Below are 21,844 nucleotides of genomic sequence, written 5' to 3'. Positions count from 1 at the left end.
AGCTTTGCCTCACCTTCAGCTGGCAGCTTAAGACAGAAGTCTTTGGTATGCTGCAGGTAGCGCAGTACCCGCAGCATGATGTGTCTCCTCCCTCCTCCCAATTTGTAGGCAGGGCGTACACTCTGAGCTGTTTAACCCTGTAAGATCAGGTTCTCCTCACAGGGGATTCCCCATCCTCCTTCTGAGGTGGGGAGGTGCAGGTATTTGGGGCTTATTCTTGGTTTTTTATGTGAGAAGATAAAAGAGTGTAGTTTTCTCTGCCATCTGCTGAGTTGTGTTGGGGGAATCCAGATTGGGAGGGTTTGGAATAGGTAGGTTAGTTTTGGGAGGGTGATCATTTTGATCATGTCTATTTTATCTGAGAGAGTGAAGTTCATGTTGTTCCATCTCTTTAGGTCTTTGTTAATTTGTTGCCACAGGGGCTTGTAGTTGTGGAGGTACAATTTATTGAGGTTTCTGGTTATTTGTACCCTAGGTATCTGAACTTGGTGTGGCAAAGTTTGATTTTGGTGACCTTAGTGAGTTCTTTTTGGGTGTGAGGAGGGGTGTTGAAGCACATAGCTTCTGACTTTGTGAAATTTACCTGTAGGCCTGACACCATTGCAAATGAGTTGAGTTCTCTGATTAGGGAGGTTGCTGTGCTTATGGGGTCTGGTGTTGTGACCATTAGGTCATCTGCAAAGAGCCCTAATTTATAGGTTCTGCCTTTTATTTCCACTCCCTTGATGTCTGTGGCTGCTCGGATTCGGATTGCTAAGGGTTCCAGAGCCAGGATAAATAAGAAGGGAGACCGTGGGCATCCTTGTTTCGTGCCTCTTTGGATAGCTATAGTATTAGAATCCATATTGTTAGTTCTGCATTTTGCTGACGCTTGGGAGTATATTTGTTTGAGGATTTGTAGGAAGTTGGGGCCAAATTTCATGTTAGTGCTGCTAATATGTATTTCCACTCTAAGCAATCAAAGGCTTTCAGGATGTCTAGGGAGATAATTGTCAATGGGAGTTTAGTTGCCTTGCTGAGTTCGATCAGGTTCAGTAGTTTCCTGATGGGGTCTGTTATATTGCGGCCAGGGACAAAGCCAGTCTGGTCTGGGGCTATTAACTTGTGTAGGAAGATTTTTAGGCGGTTGGCCAAGATTGATGTGAAAATATTGTAGTCTTGGTTTATTAATGAGATTGGGCGGTATGATTCTACTTTGAGGTTGTCTTTCAGTGGTTTTGGGATGGAGACTATTTTGGAGTGGGTCCAGGTTTGGGGGATGGGCCCCCCTTTTATGATGTCGTTGAATAGGCGGGTCATATAGGGCATCAAGGGTTCTTTGAATTTCCTATAGAATTCTGCTGTGAAGCCGTCTGGGCCTGGGGCTTTGTGTGGTTTCAGGTTTTTGAGGACTGTATCTATTTCCTCTGGGGTGATAGGACTGTCCATGAATTCCTGTTCCTCATCAATTAAGGTAGGCATGGTCAGTCCTGCTAGACATTTTCTGATTTCCTTCTCTGGTGGGCTATGGGAGGTGTATAGGTTGGAGTAGAATTCTGCAAATTCTGAGGTTATTTCTTTGGGGAAGAATGTTATGTTGCCATCTTTTTTGGTGATGCAATGTATTCTTGTTTTGAGTGCCTTTTTTCTACATCTATTTGCTAGTAATCTGGAGTTTCCCCCCCTCCATATTCATAGAAACGTTGTTTAGAGTATAGAATGCTGATCATTGTTTTGTTGATTTCTAGGGAGTCTTGTTCTCTCCTTTTTTGTTCTATAAGTTAGAGGAGTTTTTTAGATCCTGTTTGTTTGTAGCGTGCTGAGAGGGCTGTGACGTCTTGTTCTATTTTGCTAATTGTGATGGCCTGGGATTCCGATTCAGAGGACGAACCAAAGGAATCCCAGCCTGCACAGGAGTCCCCGCCTCCAGGGCCGGCTGAACTGGGGCAAGGCCTAGATGCTGAAGAGCCTGCACCTGTGGCAGAGCACCAGGAGCTGGCCCCAGGTGAAACCCTTCTGGCCCCAGAGGGGCTTGAGGACTCAGTGGCTACAGGTGCGCCTCCTCCAGGGCCCAGTAACCCTTCGGCCTCTCCTGATCTGCAGAGGCTTAGGGCAGAGAGGCGAAGGGAACTGGTTGCTCCCAGGAGGAGTGCTCGCCTTAAGGTCAGAGGAGGCGGGGCTCCTGGGGCCGGGACCGCCCCTGGCCTTAGAAGAGGATAAAAGCCCAGTCAGCCCGGCCCCAGGTTGCGGGAGCAACGTCGTGGTTGGCTTCGGACCTTCCTGTGTTCCTGATCCCTGCTCGGCCTCCTGTTCCTGACCATCCGGTGTTCCTGTTCCCTGCTCGGCCTCCTGTTCCAGCGTTCCTGTTCCCCGCCCGGCTCTCTGCCTCGGACCTCGCCCCTCTTCGTGTGGACTCTGCTTACGCCCACGGTACCTTACCCCCGGGTCCAGCACAGTTTGCTCCCGCCACACCCGCACTCCCCCTTCGTTGGGGTGCGTTCGGGAAGAGCCAGAGGCCATGGCTGACCAGGCGGCTGCGCTGGTGGCTTTGGCCCAGGAGAACCAGGCCTTGACTCACACCGTGCAGCAGCTCAGCGACGCGGTTACGGCGCTTCAGCAGCGCTTGGAAGCCCTACCGGCTCCTGGGGCCGACGCCCCGGCTCCTGGCAAGTACCCAGTGGCTTTGCCTGAGAAATTTGATGGGGCCCCGGCCAGCTTTCCCATGTTCCTTGCCCAGGCCAAGCTGTATATTCAGGGGCGAGCCCGGAACTTCCCTGACGACCGCACCAAGGTGCACTTTTTGATTAGTTTGTTAAAGGACCAGGCGGCCAAGTGGGCGTTGCCACTACTCAGGCAAGACTCCCCCTTGCTGGCAGACTATACGGGGTTTTGCAATCTTTTGGAGGCCACGTTCGGCAACCCCCAGAAAGGGAGTCAAGCCAACCGGGCGATTCGGCGGTTGAAACAGGGCAAGTCCACGGTGGCCGCATATACCACGGAGTTTCGGCTGTTGGCACAGGACTTGACCTGGAATGACTCGGCACTGCGGGACCAGTATCTCGAAGGGCTTTCGGACGAGATACTGGACCAGCTGGCCACAATGGAACGCCCCACCACGCTAGACACTCTCATTCAACGGAGTCTGCAGATAGACGACTGGCTGGAGGATCGTCGTCAGGCCCGGGGTCGCCGACACTTCCAGTTCTCGGCACCAGTTTCTTCCGGCAGCCCCACGGTCACAATTGAGTTAACGGAGGAGCCTATGCAGCTCGGGGCAGTGCGGCCACGCCTTACCCCCGCAGAGAAGGTGCGGCGTCGGGAGGGAAATCTATGTCTCTACTGTGGCGGAAGTGGACACTACGCTCGGTCCTGCCCTGAGAAACGCCAGCCGCAGGGAAAACCGCCAACCCCAGTAGCTGATGGCCCTAGCTACCGGGGGTCCCAAACAGCGCAGAATGGGCCGCACCAATGGACTGGCAACATCTTATGGTTTCGGTACGTTTATACCCTCCAGGTGGGCCCTGGATTCTTACTCATGCTTTGGTAGATTCAGGAGCAACCCGCTCCTATATGGACGCTGCTTTTGCTGCCCATCATCAGGTGCCACTTCGGAACAAGCCAGAACCGGTCCAGGTGGAAGCAATTGACGGACGGCTTCTGCGTTCAGGTGCCGTTACTCAGGAGACCCAGCCCCTGGTCCTGTGTCTCCAGCAGCACCGGGAGTTGCGAACTTTGGACATTGCCTCTATGCCCCGGTTCCCCCTAGTGCTCGGGATGGACTGGCTGGAAGCTCACAACGTTCAGATTGACTGGGTCAAACGGACTGTGCACTTCCCAGACCCATGTTCCCATGCTCAATCCGAGACGCTGGCGGCCGCGCCCACGGAGGAGGCAGCACCCACGCTCCCAGCCGTGTACCAGGACTACCAGGACGTGTTCGAGGAACGGGGGGCAGACCAGCTGCCGCCGCATCGGCCTTTTGACTGCGGCATAGACCTCCAGCCCGGAGTGCCCTTACCAGTGAGTCGCTTATATTCTCTAACTGAGCCAGAGCGCGAGGCTTTGCAGGACTTCTTGCGCAAGAACCTGGAGCGTGGGTTCATTAGGCCTTCCACCTCGCCTACCGCGGCACCAGTACTCTTTGTTAAGAAGAAATGTGGGGAACTCCGCCCTTGCCATGATTACCGAGCCCTGAACAAAATTACCATCCCAGACCGGTACCCCTTGCCCCTTATCTCGGAGTTGCTGAAGCGGGTGCAAGGGGCATAGGTGTTCACCAAGCTGGACCTCCGGGGGGCCTACAACTTGATTCGGATCCGAGCCGGGGATGAGTGGAAGACAGCGTTTGGGACCCGGTACGGGCAGTTCGAATACTTGGTTATGCCTTTCGGTTTGTGCAACGCGCCTGCTGTGTTCCAACGCTACATCAACCACGTGTTCCAGGACTTGTTAGACAAGTACGTGGTGGTGTACTTGGATGACATACTGGTTTACTCCCGTGACCCGGCTCGCCATGAGGGACATGTCCGGACCGTGTTGCAGCGCTTGCGTGAGCACCGTTTGTACGCAAAGCTCAGCAAGTGCGAGTTCCATCAGCGGACTGTGGACTTCCTTGGACACCGGCTCTCTCCAGATGGGGTGCAGATGGACCCTGGGAAGGTGGCAGCGGTTCGAGAATGGGCGACACCCCGGAACCGCAAGGACCTACAGCGGTTCCTGGGGTTCGCCAACTACTACCGAACCTTCATCGCAGATTATGCTCATCGCACCACCCCGTTGACCTGGCTACTGCGCCCAAAGACGCCGTTTTCCTGGGACAAGGAGGCAGAGGAGGTGTTTCAGGGGTTGAAGGCCTGCTTCCAGAGGGCGCCAATCTTACAACATCCTGACCCCTCTCGACCCTTTGTGGTGGAGACCGACGCCTCCAGTACAGCTCTCGGTGCCGTCTTGTCTCAACAGAGTGGACCTGAAGCGCCACTCTTACCCTGTGCCTTCTATTCCCGCCAGCTCCTACCAGCGGAGCGTAACTATACTGTGTGGGAGCGGGAACTACTGGCCATCAAGGTGGCCTTTGAGGTCTGGCGCCACCATCTTGAGGGGGCACGACATCCGGTGGAGGTGAGAACCGACCACCGGAACCTGGAGTACCTCCAGACCACCCGCAAGCTGAACCAAGGACAGATCCGGTGGGCGTTGTTCTTTTCCCGGTTCCAGTTCCGGATCCGCTACATCCCTAGCTCTCAGAACCAGAAGGCGGATGCCCTGTCCCGGAAACCTGAAGACAACGCAGACACGGTACAGCAAGCAGTACCCACCACGATCCTACCACCAGCTGCATTCCTGGCCACCCAGGAGGCTGAGCCACTGCAGGCTCGGGTGCGGGAACAGCAGCGGGTCGACGCTTGGGCCCAGGAACGACTCCGGGAGCTGGCTGAAGGGTCCAGCCCACAGTATCCGGGGCTGGTCCTGCATCAGGGCCTTCTGCTGCACCACGGTCATCTGTACATCCCGCCAGGGCCACTGCGGCTGGAGGTTCTCCGGATGGCCCATGATGCCCCAGCAGCGGGGCACTTTGGACGGTATCGGACCACCCATCTGGTAAGTCGCAAGTTTTGGTGGCCCCGCCTGAAGGCTGACGTGGCTCGCTACGTTGCTGGTTGTGATGTCTGCCGGCGCGCCAAGGGCCCTACCGGGTGACCCCCCGGCCTACTTCAGCCATTGCCAGTTCCACTACGCCCTTGGCACACGGTTTCGTTGGACTTTGTAGGGGACTTACCCCCGTCTCGTGGCTGTACCTGCCTTCTAGTTTTCTCCGACCATTTCACCAAGATGGTGCACTGCGCCCCCTGCCCATCTGTACCCACAGCCAAGGAAACCGCTCAGCTGTACCTTCAGCAAGTTTTCCGCCTGCATGGCCTACCTGAGTGCGTGGTGTCCGACCGGGGCGTTCAGTTCACATCCCGGTTCTGGCGAGCATTACACCAGACCCTCGGGACAGAGGTCTGTCTCTCGTCAGCCTACCACCCACAGACCGATGGCCAGATGGAACGGGCGAACGCGGTGCTGGAGCAGTACCTCTGGTGTTACTGCAGCTACCAGCAGGATGACTGGGTCGACCACCTGGCATTGGCGGAGTTCGCCTACAACAACGCGGTGAATGCGTCCACCCAGCAGACCCCGTTCCAGGCCAGTTACGGTTATCATCCACGGCTGTTTCCAGAGGTGCTGCCGGCATCCGCGGTCCCGGCGGTGACGGAGTGGCTTCAAGAGCTCCAGTCCCAGCAACAGCTTTTGGTGGAGCAACTGCACCAGGCCAAGGAAAAAAGAAAAGAACAAAATTTTGAAAGACGTCCTGAAATATATTTTGGATCTTGGGTCTAACTACGGAGATTTGCTCGCCCTGTCGAAAAGGAATAAAATCATCTCTAGGTGGGAGCTTCCCTGAGATCTGCTCTCCAGCCTCAAAGGAAGGAAAACAAAAATAAGATCAGCAGAAGACAAAGTAAACTGCATGTATAAGTACGAAGAAGATTTGCAGAAGGGACTTGGAAAAGAGTTAAGAGCCTCGGACAGAAGATCACCAGGTTGATGGACTATATGGATTTAGTGGAAATGACTGGCAGATTCCGAGACCAGGGAGAAGAGATGGTGGAAGAAGATTGGAAAAAGTTTAAAGACTATTTATAGAAATATTGTAAATTAATGAGTGTTAGAAAAATGTTGGAATGAAGTTACATGGCTTTAGTAGAAATGTTATAAGGAATTAAGTACAATTAGATTATTAGAGTATTAAAGGGAAAATAAGATCAAAATATGTTAAGATAACTACATGACAGAAAATAGAGGAAGATGGAAAGGATTTGCTGAAACAATTAATAGAAGTGGAAGACAATAAGGGAGGTGTGAGGAGGTCCCTGAAACAAGTGAATGAAAGTTAAGATATTTAAATGATATTGTCAGGGAACTGACATCGGAGCCGAGTGGAGAGGTTAGGCTCCCTAATGATGCCGGAGAGGGAACCAGCAAGGGGAGAGCGAGAGCTTCCGCTGGGGAAGGAAACAAAGGTGACACCAGGAAGAAAGGAGAGGCTGAGAGTACTTCGGAGGGGAGGCTCCGAGACTCTTCCAGTGAGGTCAGTGAGGAGAGTGCAGGACCACCGCTTGGCACACCCACTCTGCGCAGAAGGCTTCCGCGCAGAGAAGCGAGGAGGAGACTGGCTGTTAATGAATTCTTATGTTGGAGGAAGTTTAGGAAACGCCCACTGACGGATACTGCCAGTGACTGAGACAGTCGCGTTTTAGGGCTGTCAAACCGGGGAAAGGTCCAGCTCGGAGCAGTTTGGAATTTACGTACAAGCAACCCTAATTCCCATTACAGATATGATTTGAGTTTTAAATTGTTTTTGTTTTGTTTTGTTTATTGTGTAAATGTTGTGTTGTGCTGTGCAATGTTTATATATTGTATTGTTTTTCTTTTCATTTTCTTTTTTCTTTCTTTTCTCTTTTGTAGTGTTTAAAACTAATAAATATTATTTTTTTTAAAAAATCTTCCCTCACCTTGGGCCACCAAAATTCCCTGGTGACCAGCAACATGGTTTTGTGCTGCCCAAAGTGCCCCGCCGTGCAGCTATCGTGGAGGATAGCCCAGGAAACGCTGAACATTCTTCCTGGTCTTAGGGCTCTCCCATTCCACCACCGCCTTCACCTTCTCCGGATCCATGGCCAAACCCTTGTCTGACAGCCTGTAACCCAGGAACTCGACCTCTTTCGTGTGGAACTGACACTTCTCCAGCTTCACCCACAGTCGATGCTCCTTAGGTTTGCTCAGGACCTCCCGTACGTCCTTGACGTGCTGTTTCTCGTCCGAGTGCACAAGCACGTCGTCCAGGAAACAAACGCAGTTCCGGTACAGCAAAGGCCCTAGCACGTGGTGCATGAAGGCTTGGAAACAGGGACTTCCGCACTGTAATCCGAAAGGCATAACGAGATACTCAAATGCCCCCAGCGGGGTGAACATGGTGGTTTTCCACTCATCGCCCTCTCGCACTCTGATGAGATTGTACGCCCCCCCCCCCCGGAGGTCCAACTTGGTGAAAATCTTCCCCTTTCGCACCCTGGCTAGAACGTCGTCAATCCTGGGCATTGGGAAGGCCACCGGTTCCATCAGACTGTTCAGGATTCTGAAATCTACGACCACGCGGCGTTCGTTAGTCGACTTCTTGTCCACGAAGAACACAGGGCTCCCACCAGCCGCCTTGGATTCTCTGATGAATCCCCTCCTCAGATTTTTCTCTTTTTTTAAAAAAAAATAATATTTATTAAAGTTTTAAAGGTTACAAAAAGAAAAAAGAGAAAACACCAAATTAAACAAAAACAAAACAACACATCACATCACAATAAGTAAAAATGAAAAAAAAGAAAAAGAAAGAACAAAGAGAAAAATAGAAACAATAAAAAAAAAACACAACGAACCTTCCCATAACTTATTTTTCATTTGCTTGTTTCCTTGACCTCCTCACACCTCCTTTTTTTGTATCCTAGTTCGGTTAGCTATTTCAGCAAATCCTTTCCATCTTTCCCAGTTTTTGTCCTATAATTTATCTTACTATAATGTAACTTTAGTTTCCCTCCTTTCACCAATTAACAGTCTATTTTTTCTTAATCCTTTATAACATTTCTGCTAAAACCACATAACTTCATTCCAACATCCTTCTAACATTCCTTAATTTTACAATTTCAATATCTTATCTTTCATTCACTTATTTCAACGACCTCCTCCCACCTCCCTTTTTGTATTCCACTTCTGTTAATTGTTTCAGCAATTCCTTTCCATCTTCCTCTGTTTTCTATCCTATAATTATCTTAACATATTCTAACCTTATTTTTTCCTTTAATACTCTAATAATCTATTTATACTTAATTCCTTATAACATTTCTACTAAAGCCATATAACATCATTCCCACATTTTTCTAACATTCTTTAATTTTACAGTATTTCTGTAAATAGTCTTTAAACTTTTTGCAGTCTTCTTCCACCGACTCTTCTCCCTGGTCTCGGATTCTGCCAGTCATTTCCGCCAGTTCCATATAGTCCATCAACTTCATCTGCCATTCTTCCCAGGTGGGTAAATCTTGTGTCTTCCAATACTTCGCGATGAGTATTCTTGCTGCTGTTGTAGCATACATAAAGAAAGTTCTATCCTTCTTTGGCACCAATTGGCCGACCATGCCCAGAAGAAAGGCCTCTGGTTTCTTCAGGAAGGTATATTTGAATATCTTTTTCATTTCGTTATAAATCATCTCCCAGAATGTCTTAATCCTTGGGCATGTCCACCAAAGGTGAAACAATGTACCTTCATTATCTTTACATTTCCAACATTTATTGTCGGGCAAATGGTAAATTTTTGCAAGCTTGACTGGTGTCATGTACCACCTGTAAATCATTTTCATTAAATTCTCTCTTAGGGCATTACATGCTGTAAATTTCATACCTGTGGTCCATAGCTGTTCCCAGTCAGCCATCATAATATTATGTCCAACATCTTGTGCCCATTTAATCATAGCTGATTTCACCGTTTCATCCTGAGTGTTCCATTTCAACAGCAAGTTACACATTCTTGACAAGTTCTTAATTTTGGGATGTAACAGTTCTGTTTCCAATTTCGATTTTTCCACCTGGAAGCCATTTTTTTTGTCCAAATTATATGCCTCCATTATTTGGTAATAATGGAGCCAGTCTTGCACTCTATTTTTTAGTTTTTCAAAACTCTGCAGTTTTAATCTATCTTCCTCTTGTTCCAGGATTTCCCAATATTTGGGCCATTTGGCCTCCATATTGAGCTTTTTCTGAGCCTTCGCTTCCATTGGTGACAACCACCTTGGGGTTTTATTTTCAAGCAAGTCCTTATATCTTATCCAGACATTAAACAGTGCTTTTCTGACAATATGGTTTTTAAACGCTTTATGTGCTTTGACCTTATCATACCACAAATATGCATGCCACCCAAGTACATTGTTAAAACCTTCTAGGTCCAGCACGTCAGTGTTTTCAAGAAGCAGCCATTCTCTCAGCCAGCAAAAAGCGGCTGATTCATAATAAAGTTTAAAGTCTGGCAGGGCAAATCCACCTCTTTCTTTAGCATCAGTTAATATCTTAAATTTTATTCGGAGCTTCTTGCCCTGCCAGACAAATCTAGAAATATCTCTCTGCCACTTCTTGAAACAATCCATTTTATCCAAAATTTGCAATGTTTGAAACAAAAACAGCATCCTTGGCAATACATTCATTTTTATCACAGCAATTCGGCCTAGCAATGATAGCTTCAGATTTGACCATATTTCAAAATCCTTTTTCACTTCCATCCAACATTTTTCATAGTTATCCTTAAATAAATTCACATTCTTGGCAGTCATATTAACCCCTAGGTATTTCACTTTCTTAACCAGTGTTAATCCTGTCTCCTTCTGAAACCTCTCTCTCTCAGTCACTGTTAGATTTTTCTCTAAAACCTTAGTTTTCATCTTGTTCAACTTAAAACCCGCTACCTGACCAAATTCTTGAATCAGTTCCAGTACTCTTTTAGTACTAGATTCTGGCTCCTGTAATGTCAATACCAAATCATCGGCAAATGCTTTCAATTTGTACTGTTTAGCTCCGACTTGTATACCTTTAACCGATTGGTCCCTTCTAATCATGTTTAAAAGAACCTCCAGGACCGATATAAAAAGCAATGGAGAGATGGGGCAACCTTGTCGTGTTCCTTTCTCTATCTTAAATTCTTCCGTCACTACATTATTCACAATTAATTTGGCCTTTTGTTCTGAGTAAATTGCACCTATACCATTTCAAAAACCTTGACCAACCCCCATCCCCTGTAAATTCTTCTTCATAAAACTCCAAGAAATGTTGTCAAAGGCTTTCTCCGCGTCCACAAATATCAGAACTGCTTTGGTATTAATATTCACTTGTAGTTTTTCTAGAATGTTAATTATGTTCCTCGTATTGTCTGCCCGGGAGAAAGCCCGCTTGATCTTTATGAATTTCTTCTACTAACACCTTTTTTAGTCTTTTAGCCAAAATATCTGCAAAAATTTTATAATCCACATTAAGTAAAGATATGGGGCGGTAGTTCTTAAGCTGTGTCTTCTCAGACTCTGTTTTCGGTATAAGTGTAATATAAGCTTCCTTCCACGACTCTGGTGCCCTTTTCCCTTCCAATATTTCATTACAGACTTCCTTCAAAGGTTGTACTAACCATTCTTTCAGGGATCTATAATATCTTGAAGTCAAACCATCCGGTCCTGGAGATTTCCCTAACTGCATGTTCTGGATGGCCCCTTCTACCTCCTGCTCCGCTATTTTGTAATTCAACATTAGCTTATTTTCTTGAGAGATTTTTTGTAGTCCATTTGTTTTCAAAAATCGGTCAATGTCCATTTCTTTCTGCGTCTCCTGTGTGTATAATTGTTTAAAGTACCTCTGGAAGCACTTTCTGATCTCCACTGGATTCTGTATATTCTTTCCTTCCACTTCCAAATTCGTAATGTTATTAAGTTTTTGTCTTTTTTTCATTTGCCAAGCCAGCAGTTTTTCGCATTTATTTGCCGATTCAAATGTCTTTTGTCTCATCTGTTTAATTTTCCATTCTATTTCCTGGTTCATCATTTGATATAACTTTATCTCTTTCAGGATCTCCTGCGACTTTGGTTTCACTCTCAGTTTCTTCTCTCCTTCCTTTATTTTCTCCAGAATCTTGTCTTTTTTCTCATTTTGAGCTCTCTTCTTAATTGCATTCTGCTGTATCAGAAATCCTCTCATAACCGCTTTGCTTGCGTCCCAGATTACTCTTTTTTCAACAGTGGTGTTCATATTTATCTCAAAATAGTTTCTCAAGGTTTTTTGGGCCTTCTTAGTCACTTCTTCGTTCCTAAACAAAGTGTCATTCATCCTCCATCTAAAGGAACCAATTGGTGTTAGTTTCATTTCCATCTTCACAGCGTTGTGGTCGGAGCAAGTTTTAGGGCAAATTTCCACTTCTCCTCAGATTTTTCACAATAAAATCCTTTAGGTTTTTGTGTGTGTGTTGTTGTTGTTTTTTTGAAAATAATATATATTACTTTTCCAACAATTTAAACACTACAAAAAAGAACAATACAATACAACACTACATAACACTAACACATTAAACTAACAAAACAAAACAAAGACAGTTTAAAACACATCAAACAATTTCAATATCTTATCTTTCATTCACTTATTTCAACGACCTCCTCCCACCTCCCTTTTTGTATTCCACTTCTGTTAATTGTTTCAGCAATTCCTTTCCATCTTCCTGTTTTCTATCCTATAATTATCTTAACATATTCTAACCTTATTTTTTCCTTTAATACTCTAATAATCTATTTATACTTAATTCCTTATAACATTTCTACTAAAGCCATATAACATCATTCCCACATTTTTCTAACATTCCTTAATTTTACAGTATTTCTGTAAATAGTCTTTAAACTTTTTCCAGTCTTCTTCCACCGAATCTTCTTCCTGGTCTCGGATTCTGCCAGTCATTTCCACCAGTTCCATATAGTCCATCAACTTCATCTGCCATTCTTCCCAGGTGGGTAAATCTTGTGTCTTCCAATACTTCGCGATGAGTATTCTTTCTGCTGTTGTTGCATACATAAAAAAGTTCTATCCTTCTTTGGCACCAATTGGCCGACCATGCCCAGGAGAAAGGCCTCTGGTTTCTTCAGGAAGGTATATTTGAATATCTTTTCCATTTCGTTATAAATCATCTCCCAGAATGTCTTAATCCTTGGGCATGTCCACCAAAGGTGAAAGAATGTACCTTCAGTCTCATTACATTTCCAACCTTTATTATCGGGCAAATAGTAAATTTTTGCAAGCTTGACTGGTGTCATATACCACCTATAAATCATTTTCATTAAATTTTCTCTTAGGGCATTACATGCCGTGAATTTCATACCTGTGGTCCATAACTGTTCCCAGTCAGCCATCATTATGTTATGTCCAACGTCTTGTGCCCATTTAATCATAGCTGATTTTACCATTTCATCCTGCGTGTTCCATTTCAACAGCAAGTTATACATTCCTGACAAATTCTTGATTTTTGAATCTAACAATTCTGTTTCCAATTTTGATTTTTCCACCTGGAAGCCAAATTTTTTGTCCAAATTGTATGCCTCCATTATTTGGTAATAATGGAGCCAATCTCGCACTTTATTTTTCAATTTTTCAAAGCTCTGCAGTTTTATTCTGTCTCCATCTTGTTCCAGGATTTCCCAATATTTGGGCCGTTTGGCGTCCATATTGAGTTTTTTCTGTGCCTTCGCTTCCATTGGTCACAACCATCTTGGGGTTTTCTTTTCTAACAAATCCTTATATCTTATCCAAACATTAAACAATGCTTTCAGGGAACTGCCATCGGAGCCAAGAGTGGAGGTGAGGCTCCCTAGCGATGCAGGAGAAGGGCCCAGCCGGGACAGAGGGAACACTTCATCGGAGGAAGGAGATCAGCGTGACACCAGGAAGAAAAGAGAACCGGAAGGGACGTCGGAGAGATGGCTCCAAGACTCTTCCACAGAGACCAGCGGGGAGAGCCCAGGACCTCCGCTGGCCACACCCACTCTGCGCAGAAAACCTCCACGCAGGGAGGCTAGGAGGAGACTTGGTGTCAAACAGCTTTTATGTTGGAAGAAGTTCAGGAAACGCCCACTGACGGATTCTGCCAGTGACTGACACAGCCACGGAGAAAGGGCTGTTCAGCCAGGGAAAAGTTTAGCCAGGGAACGTTGCCAAAAGCAGCGGCCACTTACGCACAAGCAACCCCAATTCCTTTTACAGCAATCCGTCAGTCCTTGACGCTGCTTGTGCACAACGATAGGACTGGCAGCATCATGAGTCAAACAGGAGGAGCAGGCGCTGGAGAGGGAGCAGCGGCAGTGCCAAATCTGGAGGAGAGAAACCGAGATTTGGAACGGCAGGTGGCTCTGTTAGTGGCGTGGCTAGATGAAAGGTGGACTCAAGATGCCCAGGGGAAGCCCACCCCCATCGCAAGGAAGGTACCGGGACTGGTGCACAAGTTTGGGGGAAACCACAGAGATAATAATGCATTCAGGACGGAGGTACAGTACGCGCTGGAACTGCAGTATGATGATTTTGCTGATGACGGGGAGAGGGTGGCTTATGTTATCGGACACCTTCAGGATGCGGCCAGAGAATGGATGCGGCCGTTAATGGCAACGCAGAATGCTGCCCTAAAGGACCTTAGGAAATTTTTTGGTGCCATGGATACCATGTTCTCAAGTGAAGTGGAACAGAGTGTGACGCGCAGGGAACTGATGGCGTGCAAGCAGGGGGGCCAGTCAGTTAGAGAGTACTGGTCGCGTTTTGCGATGCTTATCCACAGACTTGGGTGGGAACTGGGTTCGGAACCCGTGCAAATGCTTTTTGAGGAAGGCTTATCCCCCTCGGTGAAGGATGAACTTTCCCGCGCGCCCCGTCCTCAATCGATGGATCAGCTGACTAAAGCTGTGCTTGCGATAGGAGTACGGTAAGAAGTGTGCGCTCTAGAGAAGCAGGAAGGGAGGGGAGAGCGTTGGCATGACAACCGAATTCCTGAAATACCGGAGCAGCCTTCCCAGACAGTGGAACCAATGGAGGAGCGCGCGGGCGCGGGGGGGGGGGTTTCAAACTCCGGCGAAGTTCGAAAGAAGGAGGGAAAAGAAGGGGAAAACAGCCAAGAAATGTTTCCTCTGCCAACAGCCGGGACATTTTGCCAGGGTCTGCCCGCAGAGGAAGGCATGGCAAGGAATGGTGGGGGCTGCTGGCTGTGAGGAGGAGGGGGATAAGGAGCAGGGAAAAGCCAACGCTTGGTTGCCAATCAGCGGGCACAGCAGCCAGGCCAGCAACCAGTAAAAGTGCCCAAGCCAGGCCCCCCCCAAGCAGCCATAGCCATAGAGGTGGTACTAGAACTCCCTAATGGACACCCAATCAAGGTGAAGGCACTGCTGGATTCTGGCAGTTCTTGCAATTTTTTTTGCAAGGATTTCGCACTGGAGCACCAGCTCCACCTTCTGCCTCTAGACAGTCCCTTACAAGTAACGACCATTGATGGCAGACAGCTCCTGGGAGGAGAAGTGACGCACCAGACTCCCTCATGAGAATGAGAGTTTCCAGACACACAGAAACCATTGCCTTCCACGTGGCCACACTGGCAGGACCACCAATCATACCTGGCTGGCACTACATGATCCAGTGGTGGCATGGCACCAGCGGACAGTTACTTTTGGGTCAGCTCACTGCATGGAACACTGTCAGGGGGGGGAGACCCCGAGGATGGCCGTAGCCAGGGTGGCAGGAATGGCGGTGAGGAAAAGGGGGAAGGTACCACCGCAATACACTGACCTGCAGGAGGTCTTCAGTGAGAAGGAAGCGGATAGACTACCCCCCCCCATAGACCCTTTGACTGTCAAATCAACCTACTCCCAGGAGCTCAGCTGCCAGTGGGTAAACTGTATGCCATGTCAGACAGAGAGATGCAGGAGTTGCGGGAGTTTATTGACAAGAACCTGAAAAGAGGTTTCATAAGAGAATCAAGGGCGGTGGGGGGCAGTCCGGTGTTCTTTGTGGACAAAAAGGACACTAAACAGCCCAGATTGGTTGTAGATTTCAGGGCCTTGAACCTTGTATCGGAACCCGTGACCTTCCCAATGCCCAGGATTGACGACATTTTAACGCGGGTAAGGCAGGGGAAAATTTTCACTAAGCTGGACCTTCGGGGAGCGTACAATTTGATTAGGATGAGGGAGGAGGATGAATGGAAAACCACCATGTTCACCCCTCTGGGGGCCTTTGAGTACTTAGTTATGCCTTTTGGATTACAATCAGGCTCCGCCTGTTTTCAAAGCTTGATGCACCACGTGTTGGGATCCCTGCTGTACAAGAATTGCGTGGCCTTCTTAGATGACGTGTTAATCTATTCGGAGAACAAGGAGCAACATGTCAGACACGTCCGGGAAGTGCTAAAGAGGCTACAGGAGAAGCGGAGACCCATCAAGAAAAACCGCAGGCAGAGCGAGCCTGCGGCCGTGGGACTCGGCGGGCGCCTTGAGCCCCCCCAGAAGCGGAGAAGGAGCCTCGTAAGAGGCTCCGGAACGTGAAAGGGGGAGCGGCGCTGTGAGTTCATCGCTCTTTTCGTGGATGCAAAGCCGCGCTGCTGCTGCTGATGAGCGCCGACCTTTCTTCCTGAAAATATCGAAATTGGAGCAACATACCCGTGAGTAAAGGGTTTAAATCTTTAACCAAATTGGAGAAATTCGGCTGAAAACGGGAGGCGAGTAACAGGAAGTCCGCCTCCCGACTCTGCTAATTAGATCAAAGCAAGGGCTCTGAAGCGAGCTGAAGTGTTTAAAAGGGACTGTAAAAGTGGAAGAAAGAGTGCATTGATAGACTGTGTATCTTTGAGGAGAAAAGGGAAAGAATTGTGAAATTTATGGACTTTTGCTTTCTGGAACTGTCCCCCTATTTTTGAGCTAAACGGAATTAAAAGGGGTAACCCTGTCATCGGGCTGCCAGTGTATAGAAGAGAACTGTCAAACTGCTGTCAAACTGACGACATTGTAGCAGAGACTTAAACTGTTGCATGGACTGAGATATTAACGTTTAACATTGTTGCTGAGACCTCTTTTGACACCTTGTGGCTGGAGTTTAAGAAAGTGGAAGCTTTGGAAACCTTCCTTTTGTGCATTGGAATTACAAAAATTTAACATGGGGAATATAGGAACTTCAATGGCAGAAAATAGTTCCTTCCTTTTTTGAAATTTTGAAATACTCCCCCTAGAGGATTGTGGAAGTATAGTGGCCTGGGAATTGAACTTTATTGAAATTCTTTGTGGTTTAATTGTTTATACTTTGGACTCGTCTTTCTCATGGGACAAAAGATCATTTGACCTTGAACAGAGGCAGGTGTGGAATGAGCGGCTCAGGGAGAACAAGAGCAGCTAAAGCCAAAGATAAAGAAAAAGAGAAAAAATCTGGGCAACTTATGCAAACAACTTTAACTCATCATCGCAGATCATCCGTCCCAACTGTGCTGACAGCACAGGAGGTGGAATTTGTACAGCCTGCTACAGAAGATATGGCAACTGGAGGATCTGAAACAGTTTTGAAACAAATTTTGGAACAACTGGCAGTTTTAAATCAAAAAGTGGATAATCAAACATCAAAAATTGACCAAGCCACATCCTCTATTGGCAGATTAACTGAACAGGTTTCGCAGCATACCCAGGCGATTGAAAAACTGCAAGGAGCTACGGCTGAAAACTACAAATTAGCTGTGGAAGCCAACCAAAAAGCAGAACAGGCGAATATAAAGTTTGATGAAATTAAAGGGGAAGTAAGGCCTCTGAAAAGACAGGTAGGGGAACAACAAGCCTACCTGTCATTGGTTGAATTGAAAAGTAAAGAAAACAATCTCAGGATAAGGGCTATCCCGGAACTGGAGAAAGACAACCTAGAGGGATTTCTGACACTTTTGTTCTCCAAATTCTGGGGAATTGAGGAAGAAAAGGACTTTAAAATTGTGACAGCCTTTAGACTGGGAAAATCTGTAAAGAAAGACAAGTCCAGAGACTGCTTAGTTATTCTGAGATCAAGAGAAGAGAGGGATAAGATATTAGGCCTACATTTCAAGAAATCTTTGGAGATAGAAGGCAAAAAGGCTGAAATTTACAGAGATATACCCAAATATCTCTTGGAACTTAGGACTACCTATATAGACTTGACTAAATTGTTGAGACACAACGGAATTCCTTATAGGTGGGAGTTTCCACAAGGACTTTCATTTACTTATAAAGGAAGGAAAATAAAAATTAAATCACCTGAAGACCAGCAGAAGTTCCTATACGACCACGAGGAGGACCTGCAAAAAGGAGCTGCAGCTTCTTGGCCTCCACCACCACCGGGACCACCTTCAAGAGTCATACCACCTGGATCTGGACCAGCACTACCTCCTCCGGGATCGGAGGGAAACTTAGACACCCCATTGTAGGACCCGTCAATTGAATCAGGATGTCTCTGCAGCTTCTCAGTTGGAACATAAATGGCGGAAATTCCCCGGAAAAAAGAAGAAAAGTTTTTCACATTTTGAAAAAGGAACAATTGGACGTTATCTGCCTACAAGAAACACATGTGACAAGGCTCCATAGAAAAGTGCTAATTAATAAAAGACTAGGCCAAGAATTTATTTCTTCGGATAAAGTTAAGAAAAGAGGAGTGGTGATATATGCAAAGGAGAGCCTGTCACCGAAATTCCTATTTAAAGATGAACATGGCCGAATTTTGGCGATTGAAATACAGACACAAGGAGAAAAATTTTTGATATTAGGAATATATGCTCCAAATGAGGGAAAATCAGAATTTTTCAGGAAGCTGCATGAGACTATGCTGGATTACTTGGACTATAATAACATCATTATGTTGGGTGATATGAATGGGGTTGTGTCTGTAAACATGGATAAGTCACAAAGTGCCAACATATCGAAAGATGGCAGACTACCTAAAACCTTTTTTGAAATGACTGACAATATGGACTTAATCGACATATGGAGGGTTAAGAACCCTCTAGGGAAAGAAGGAACTTTCTTTTCTGAAGCTCATCTGACATGGACACGAATCGACCAAATATGGACAACTAGAGGACTGGCACCTAAGACCAGAAAAGTGGAAATCTGCCCAAAAACCTGCTCCGACCATAATGCTTTGAAAGTGGAATTGAGACTAAATACAACCGGATCCTTTAGATGGAAAATGAATGACACTATATTAAGAGATCAGGAGATTGTGAAGAAGGCCCAAAAAACTTTAAAGGACTATTTTGAGATAAATTTGAATACCACCGTGGAAAAAAGAATAATCTGGGACGCAAGCAAGGCAGTCATGAGAGGGTTTCTAATACAACAAAACACGATTAAGAAAAGGCTCTGGAATGAAAAGAAGGAGAAGATATTGGAGAAAATAAGAGAAGGAGAGAAAAAATTAAGATCTAGGCCTAAGTCGAAGGATGTGCTAAGAGAAGTGAAATTTTTCCAGGCGCAATATTCAAAATTGATAAATCAAGAGGTGGAATGGAAAATTAAACAAATGAAACAAAGATCCTTTGAATCAGCGAATAAGTGTGGGAAACTGCTAGCCTGGCAGTTGAAAAAGAGACAAAAGCTTAATACAGTTACAAATCTAGAGATTGAAGGGAGAATGGTTCAGAAACCTGAGGAAATTAGAAAGTGTTTCCAGAGATATTTCAAAGAACTCTACTCACAAGGGCCGCAAAAAGCTTCCGAGGTGGATCAATTTCTTAAAACTAATGGATTACAAAAAATACCCCAGGAAATGAGAACAAACCTGAATTGCAACATCACACAGCAAGAAATTGAAAGTGCCATTCAGAATCTTCAATTGGGCAAATCTCCAGGCCCTGATGGTCTAACCTCCAAATATTATAAAGTTTTAAAGGATTATTTGATACAACCCTTGATGGAGGTTTGTAACCAGATTATGGAGGGAAGGAAGGCACCGGAAACGTGGAAAGAAGCTTTCATCACATTGATACCTAAACTAGAAACTGAAAAGACTCAGCTTAAGAATTACCGCCCCATCTCACTCCTAAATGTGGATTACAAAATTTTTGCAGATATTCTGGCAAGTAGATTTAAAAAAGTATTAAATGAAGTGATCCATAAGGACCAGGCTGGCTTTCTCCCTGGTAGGCATTTGTTTGACAACACAAGAAACATTATTGATATTTTGGAACTTCTACAAACAAATCTTAACACTAGAGCGGTCTTAATTTTTATTGATGCAGAGAAGGCCTTTGATAATATTTCTTGGATGTTCATGAAGAAAAATTTGGAAGGGATGGGAGTGGGGCGGGGGTTTGAAAATGGTATAGAAGCAATCTATTCAGAACAAAAAGCTAAATTGATAGTAAACAATGTGGTGACAGAGGAGTTTAAAATTGAAAAAGGGACACGCCAGGGGTGCCCCCTATCCCCCCTATTGTTCATTTCAGTTCTGGAGGTGTTGCTAAACATGATTAGAAAGGACCGGTTGGTCCAAGGAATTGAGGTCGGAGTGAAACAATATAAATTGAAAGCATTTGCAGATGACTTGGTATTAACATTACAGGAACCAGTCTCCAGCACTAAAAGAGTGTTAGAATTAATTTCTGACTTTGGTCGGGTGGCGGGGTTTAAGTTAAATAAGCAAAAAACCAAAGTTTTAGCAAAAAATTTGACAGTCACAGAAACAGATGAGTTCTCTAAAGAAACGGAGTTGAATGTGGTTAAAAAAGTAAAATACCTAGGGGTGTATCTGACCTCTAAAAATTTGAATTTGTTTAAAGATAACTACGAGAAATGTTGGTCAGAAATTAAAAGAGATTTGGAAACATGGTCAAGATTGAAACTTTCCTTGTTAGGCCGAATAGCTGCTGTAAAGATGAATGTATTGCCGAAAATGTTATTTTTGTTTCAGGCCCTACAGATCGTGGACAAGGTGGAATGTTTTGGAAAGTGGCAGAAGGATATTTCTAAGTTTGTTTGGCAGGGCAAAAAGCCCCGAATAAAGTTTAAAATATTAACTGATGCGAAAGAAAGAGGGGGATTTGCCCTGCCAGACTTGAGGTTATATTATGAATCTGCAGCCTTCTGCTGGTTGAAAGATTGGATTTTACTGGAGAACACTGATGTCCTAGATCTGGAAGGGTTTGACAATGTGTTTGGGTGGCATGCATATTTGTGGTATGACAAGGTTAAAGTGCACAAATTGTTTAAAAATCATATTGTCAGAAGAGCAATTTTGATGGTCTGGACAAAATATAAAGACTTATTGGAGAGTAAGACTCCGAGGTGGCTCTCACCGGTGGAGGCCAAGGCACGTAAGAGACTTAACATGGAGGCCCATTGGCCTAAATATTGGGAAATAATTGAAAAAATCGGAGACAATTGGAGGTTTCTGAGCTTGGAAAAACTGAAAACCAAGGTGCGAGATTGGCTGCACTATGCGCAAATTCAGGAGGTCTTCAAAATAGATAAAAAGGTTGGATTCCAGGTGGAAAAATCGAAACTAGAGACTGAATTGTTAGAGCCAAAAAATAAATTACTTTCGAGAATGTATAACTTGCTGCTTAAGTGGAATACACAGGATGAGACAGTCAAACCCGCCATGATAAAATGGGCGCAGGATGTGGGGCACAACATTATGTTTGTAGACTGGGAAAGGTTATGGAACACCGGTTTGAAATTTACGGCATGCACTGCCTTGAAGGAAAATATTATGAAAATGGTATACCGGTGGTACATGACCCCAGTCAAGCTAGCTAAGATATACCATCTGTCTGACAACAAATGTTGGAAATGTAGAGAGGCGGAAGGGACATTCTTTCATCTCTGGTGGACCTGCCCGAAAGTGAAGGCCTTCTGGGAAATGATCCATAATGAACTAAAAAAGGTACTGAGATTTACCTTACCTAAGAAACCAGAGGCCTTCCTTCTGGGCATGGTGGACCAGAGAGTGCTTAAGAAGGACAGAACTTTTTTCATGTATGCTACCACAGCAGCAAGGATCCTGATTGCAAAATATTGGAAGACACAAGATTTACCCACGCTGGAGGAATGGCAATCGCAGTTGATGGACTATATGGAATTGGCTGAAATGACTGGCAGAATCCGAGACTTGGGAGAAGAAACAATTGAGGAGGACTGGAAAAAGTTTAAGGACTATTTGAAAAAACACTATAAGCTGTATGAATGTTAAAAAAAAAAAATGCACCTTTTAGGAAACTCTAGCTTCA

The sequence above is a fragment of the Podarcis gaigeae genome, assembly GCF_964106915.1.
Source record: "Podarcis gaigeae genome assembly, chromosome: W".
Lineage (NCBI taxonomy): Eukaryota > Metazoa > Chordata > Lepidosauria > Squamata > Lacertidae > Podarcis > Podarcis gaigeae.
The sequence above is the reverse complement of the archived record's forward strand: the minus strand, read 5'-3'. Positions refer to the sequence as shown.